This window comes from Magnolia sinica, chromosome 3 (genome assembly GCF_029962835.1).
Source record: "Magnolia sinica isolate HGM2019 chromosome 3, MsV1, whole genome shotgun sequence".
Classification (NCBI taxonomy): Eukaryota; Viridiplantae; Streptophyta; class Magnoliopsida; order Magnoliales; family Magnoliaceae; genus Magnolia; species Magnolia sinica.
Window position 1 is genome coordinate 26,393,806 of NC_080575.1, and position 6,359 is coordinate 26,400,164.

Sequence of the window (6,359 nt, forward strand, 5' to 3'; positions counted from 1 at the left end):
GGGTTTGAGTGGGTCCAAGCCCACTTCATGTGGTCCTAAACATAGGGAGAGTTATAATTCCAGTAACATCCAGATTTCTAGACAGATTGTAATCCTGAATTAAAATAAAATACTTATGAGTATCCAAAAATTATAAAATTTTGTGGAGGTGTGGCTCACCCATGTAAGGAGTTATCTACCATTTTTTGTGGTCAACGGACCGCTGTGTACACCGTGGCAAGGTTTGGACCGGCCCACCACGTTGGAACGTCCAGGTCAGACATATTTTTTGGACAATTTATTTTCTTTAAGTTAATTAAAATACTTCTAGTTATCTAAAAATCACGAAATTTTGTAGAGGTGTGACCCACCCATGGAATATCAACCTTCAAAATGTCATGGCCAATGGGCCCTTGTACCGTCTATGGTGTGGCATGGAGTGGCCCACCAGATTGGGACGCCCAAGCTGGGGCGTCCAAGCCTTAGCTGGTCATTCAGGCCACTTTGTGGGCCCATCTTGGTGTATTTTATATCCCACCGTTCATCCATGTCAGACCCATAGGTAACTTGATCATCCTCCCCTTCAGTAGCGTCCAATTGGGCCCCATTTGGGTGAGTTTTTGGGCCAAATACCCAATCCCATAGAGCTGCCTACATATGGGACGCCCAGCACATTGGGTTGCTGCTGGACGTCTAGTCCAGCAGCATGGCCCATCTGATTTATGTGTTTAATCTACTTCCTTCATTTGGTGGACCCCCTGTGACATGTATGGGTCACCAGGAACTAAAATAAATATTTAATTTAATTAATTTTTGAATTTCCAGCAATGTCAGATTGTAGGTGGGCTGGAATTTAAGTAATAGGCCCATGGTTGCTGTCCATAAATGGATGTTTTGGGGCAGCATGGTCCACCAAATTTAGAGACATTTTTACACATATCTTACCCTATTTTAATTATATTTTTGGCTTAATTAGTTTATACTTAAGGCCCACTTCAACTGGGATTTTATTGGAAAAATATTCATATTTGCATTTTGGGTTTCCTAGGCCCATTGACCTAGAATTTTCTTGATAGAAATCTGATCCTTGGGCTTATAAATAGCACACTATTGTGATGGGTTTTTTGGCCAAATACTCAAGTAGTTAGGCCCTTACTTGCCCATTAAAATAAATCTAAACTTGGGCCAAGATGTGAGGCCCAACTTACTTGTTTTAAATGTAAGGATTACCTATATGTTTGAAATAATGGGCTGCCCATTATTCTCACCACAATGTGTGGACTCATGACCTTTATGGTTGCGCCCAAACATTGTTTAAGGGCCCACCATGATACCAAAGTATTGGGCCTAGTGCATGGCCCACCAGGCCATGGATTGCTTGGGCCTTGGACTTTATATACGTAGCTGACTATCTTAGTGGCCCTAAGGTAGGCCCATAAGGTCCTTATAGGTGGTTGAAGGCCCACCTTAGACCTTATTAGGTCTGTTTCCTCCTTGAGGTTTTATGACTCTCTTAGCTTGTGGGTCATCCCAAAGTATTGGGCCCCCACTAGAGGACTTCACTTCTCCTTGGAGTACCTGTCTATGTATCTAGACCTTATCCCTCCTTGGGAAGGAGTATATTCTACAAGTAGCGCACTTACATCATTGTGACCCATATGCCTCATCTGTGTGTATTGATTGAATTGTGTGGTGGTCATAGAGGGATGGAGTTTCTTCCCTTGTGCACATTGAGTGCCCGAAGCTGGTTCATGATCTGTATGTGTGACTCATGCATTGACATTGCATTTCATGATAATACCACCCTTGCTTCATCAGGGCCTTACCTCCACAGGGATATTCGTGGATGGTCGTATGAGTGGACACCAGAAATATTACTTAAGCATACAGGGTGCATAGGATGCCCATGGCTGAAATTCTCCTATGAGCGCACGAGGGCCTTATACCGTTAGGCCATGACTCCTACTATTGTGTAGCCAGTTGGGTAGGGGTGTGGCCTTACTTGCTTGATGTAAGGAGGCATTGCTAGGCTGAGTCTGACCAGCTTATAAATGGGTCCACTACCGTCAGACCTTGCTGGTGATTGGCTATCCACAGGCGGATAGTGAGGTCTCTTACGCTCGTTTGACTGTACGGGGTCTGTAAAGCTGCAGTCATCCAGCAGTGTAATGGACGTCGGTGATATCCATATGATTGGAAATGTACTTGATATGTGGATTGGTTATGAGCACTGGTATAACTTCATATTGCATTCACATCGGCTACTTAAGCCCCTTTATGCATCGCCTTGGTAAGGCGCCCAGTACTCATTGCATCGTATTCATGATAAGCCTTGGTAAGGCTAGTGATATTGTCATTGAGCATGTTTCCATTCCTATACCTCCTGCTATTCTTATGCGCACTATTGCCGCACACTTTCACCACCCTCTAAGTTTCTATAAGCTTATGCACAATTGATGCATGCAGGAGATCCTAGGCAGGCGTCGTAGCGGTGGAGGTTAGACTAGAGTTGAGCTTGAGGATCCCCGATATTGCAGACTTTTCCTTCTTTCTTTCAGTATCTTATGTATGTCCTTTTAGACCTTATGAAAGCTTGTAAAGGTTCAAATTCATAGTGGATTTTGTGATGTGTTCCTTTATTATTTTCGAGATTTTACTTGTTGTGGTCTTGGGTATGCTCGTATTGGAAATGGTTATTTGGTTATAGAAATCCTCTTTATGAGATCCCAGGATCGGAAACTACCTCAGGAGCCGAAAATAGGGTAATACGGGGACTGTTACAATCAGACCGAATATCGGATTCCTTGTGAGTCTGGTTACCGAGTCTGGGGCATGACAGGAAGATCCCTGCCGTCCATAAAATCAACTCACCTTGGCCGAGAAAGAAGCGCATATTCTCAACTTCCAATCAGATGGGCCACGCATGTATTTTGAATACAGGCTATTTTTCATTTCCTTAGATGCCATTTTGATAAACTGCCCACCACACACGGACGCCATGCTTGTGAGTAAGTAGTGTGAGTAAAAATCCAAGAGTATCTTTAAAAAGCCATTGAAAAAAAGACCTCTGAGAGACTTACAGCAAAAGTCCCGTTAGAAGTAGGAATAAGTAGACCAAAAAATAAAAGAAAAAGCCCAATGAATTGTCTGGTATTATTGGTAAATCAAATCACTTACTTGAAGAAACGTAAGCTTGAGGACAACACCCAAGTTTCAACATTCATGCATGGTTATTAGAGTGAGAAGGTTCCGCGTCTTAGCATATACCAGCCCCAACACCATTCCTGTAGAGGCAAAGGTAACATGGCATATGTAAGAATGGAGATGAAGCATAAAAAATAGCCATAATTTTAAATCAAAGGTGATACTGCCATTGACGTGCCTTAACTCAAGAATCAGACTGGTGCACTCATCAGGCAAAGGCAACCATGGACATGAAATTCACTTCAAAACAAACTTGTCAGGTAAAGAACATAAAACAAAAAAACCCAAATCATAAAGTACATCAATATAATTAAAAAGGAAAAAACATCAAATTGCATAGAATTAGGGATTTATACTAGTCCAAAATATGACTAAGAACATGAAATTACCATTGAGAACAGATCATGAGCTGAAAAAAAACAAGTACAAAATGCATTAATAGAGGAAAGAACCATCAAGATGCATATAATTAGGGATTTATGTTGGTCCAAGAGACAACCGTGAGTAAGAATATTAGCTTTGAAAACAAAACAATGAGCTAAAAACTATTTTTTTAAAAAATAAAAAAAAATAAACAAAAACAAAAACAAAATAGCAAATCAGAAAATGCATCAATAGTAAAAAGGTAAGACGATGACATTGATGATATAGAAGGGTGGCAAAAAAATAGTAACAAGGTAGAGATGATTTTTTTATTTATTATTATTATTTATTTTTTTAATGCAAAGGCACAAAAACACCGAGCATTCCATCATATATTGAGGTAGGAGTAAGCAGATGTAAATGCATAGGATAATGCAACTATTTTATAAAGATTATATTACTTGGATACGATAGTACTTAAGAGAGATAAAGCTGCACATGCTAATTCAAGGGCTCCATATGCAAATAAATGGGTACATGCCATATCTCTGACAAACGTGCCATCTGATGGTGGGAGTCAGGCACGTCATGCGAGGCTAACATTCTCTCAAATCTTCTGCTCCTTGTTACTATACATATAAAAACAAGTTGTATGGTGAAAATTAACAAAAGTGAAATTCACATGAATCTATCAAAACAATGGAAAAAATCTATTTTGCTTTATTTGTTCCATGACTTAAACCCAAGTAAGAATTTGTGGAAGTCGACTCTATTTTTCTGGAGAATGAACTGAGTCACACCTGAAACATGTATGCTTTAGGTGAGTTATACTGATTCTGGACCACAGGCGAAACTGAGCTTTCGATTGTTCACAATATAACAATAAGTAACTGTTCGCTATTTCTATTAATTCTTATCTTCAAGCATTGATTATGTTCTCAACAATTAAGCATTAATAATGGCAATGTCCCATAGCTCATGTCTTGAAAAGGGAGCATGGGTTACTACTATCTATATGCTTACCTTTTATTACAAAAGAAAAAAAGAAAAAAGAAAAAGAAGAAGAAATGAAATGAATCACTTAAAATAAAATAAAAATACCTTATATGCTGAAAGGTGATAAATAACCACGTCTATAAAATAATCGTTATGTTTCTCTAACTCATCACTGAACATGTAAAGAAAATAATAATAATTATAGGGAAGAACATAAATTCTAATTGGTGAAACAAGATTAGCATAGAAGCATATGAAAGTATGAGAACAAAATATAAAACCAGGATGCATATAAGACTATCTACTTTTAGGGCTAAACCTATGTATGGATTGGACATGTACCTATGTGCTATGGTGGCACCTTTGTTGTGTCATGATTTGCCCTACCATGGATATCTGGCTTCATGGTAAGATGATTTGGACAGTCCAGCTAATTTGCACCAACAGAGATAGCTGTCAGTCCAAAAATACTTATAGGGCCAATACATTTTTTTTCTTTTGTCAAGCAATGGATGTCCCACTTGAAAGGAATTTGACTACATTCTATTTGCATTTGCAATGTGCAAAATGGAGATTTCTGATATGGTTAACCATAACAAAGCATTTTCCTGTTTACCCTCAGGCCATGATGAATGTTCATTTCTCACCAACAGCTCCATATCTCTTTCTACTGAATCACTCATAGCACATATGGACAACAGGGTTAAAACAACATTTTTATACAAGAACTTTCTAAAATTTCTAAGTGGGATGGGAAGTTCTTAAAAGAAACCAAAAAAAAAAAAAAAAAAAAAAAAAAACAAAAAACAAAAAACAAAAACAAAAACAAAAAACAAAAACAAAAACAGAAACAAAGAAAAACAAAACAAAACAAAAAAAGATCATGCTGCATACTGCAGAGTGCAGACATCCAAATGCTATTGTGGGTAAAGGAAAAACCAATGTATCGGACCATCAAAACGCTAAATTAAAGATCATCAAACATGCTACCAATTATGAACATTGACAAGCCTACACATATTACAAAAATGAATAAAGTGAGACTGCATCACATCAAGGAAAGCCCTTCAAAATGTACCACAGAACAATAACAAAAATACCGCAGTACCTTGGTATGACAAAAATATTCAAGGCCAATTACAAAATCAATGGTTCTTTCTATCACAATTATTGAATCACCTCCCTTGATCATGAGACACTTTTCCCAAAACCATAGCTTAGCAAAACAATTGAATTGCATATGCATGGGATATTCTATTGGAACCATAATTTTATTTCTCAAAGCAACCGGTTGCTTTTAATAAACCTTTGTAATTACTTGCATACTCATAGCATATGTAAGAGTTTTGTGTTCTTATTGCCAAGCCCAAGCTTGCATAAAAGAGTGTTTCCTTAACATAGCAGCCAACATGCTAAGGCAACTCGTCCCTGCTCCTTGGGCTATATTTTCAATTCCATAAGTCCACAAATGCATTAAAACTTACTTCAGTGGTTAAATTTCCACATGTTTGGAGGAGGAAGTAGGGAATATACCTGAAGGTGGTGGTTGTATAACCATATACGCATGTTGTAAGCTTGCTAGTGTTGTGCATATAAAGCATGAACCTGCCCAACAAAACCTACTTGCAATTCAAATCAATGCAACAAAAAAAATCAAAACCTATGACAACTACTCTAATATATATTTGAAATATTAATGGAAAGAAGTTGTGATGAATACATAAGAGGTGCATGCGTGCGCAACATGGGCTTTGGGAATTTCGTCAAACAGTTGGCATCCCTTCCTACACATGTTCTTGTCCCCAGACACTGGATTG

At 38.3% G+C, this 6,359-nt stretch overlaps 1 long non-coding RNA gene across 1 annotated transcript; it reads right to left on the reverse strand.

The window, feature by feature from the left end:
• Positions 1 to 2,915: 2,915 nt before the first annotated feature.
• Positions 2,916 to 6,157, reverse strand: LOC131241481 (uncharacterized). Its single transcript, XR_009169054.1, has 3 exons — positions 6,076 to 6,157; positions 4,648 to 4,714; positions 2,916 to 3,263 (listed from the first exon to the last, which is right to left on the reverse strand). It is a non-coding gene; the product is annotated as an uncharacterized LOC131241481 (long non-coding RNA).
• Between the last annotated feature and the right edge of the window lie 202 nt (positions 6,158 to 6,359).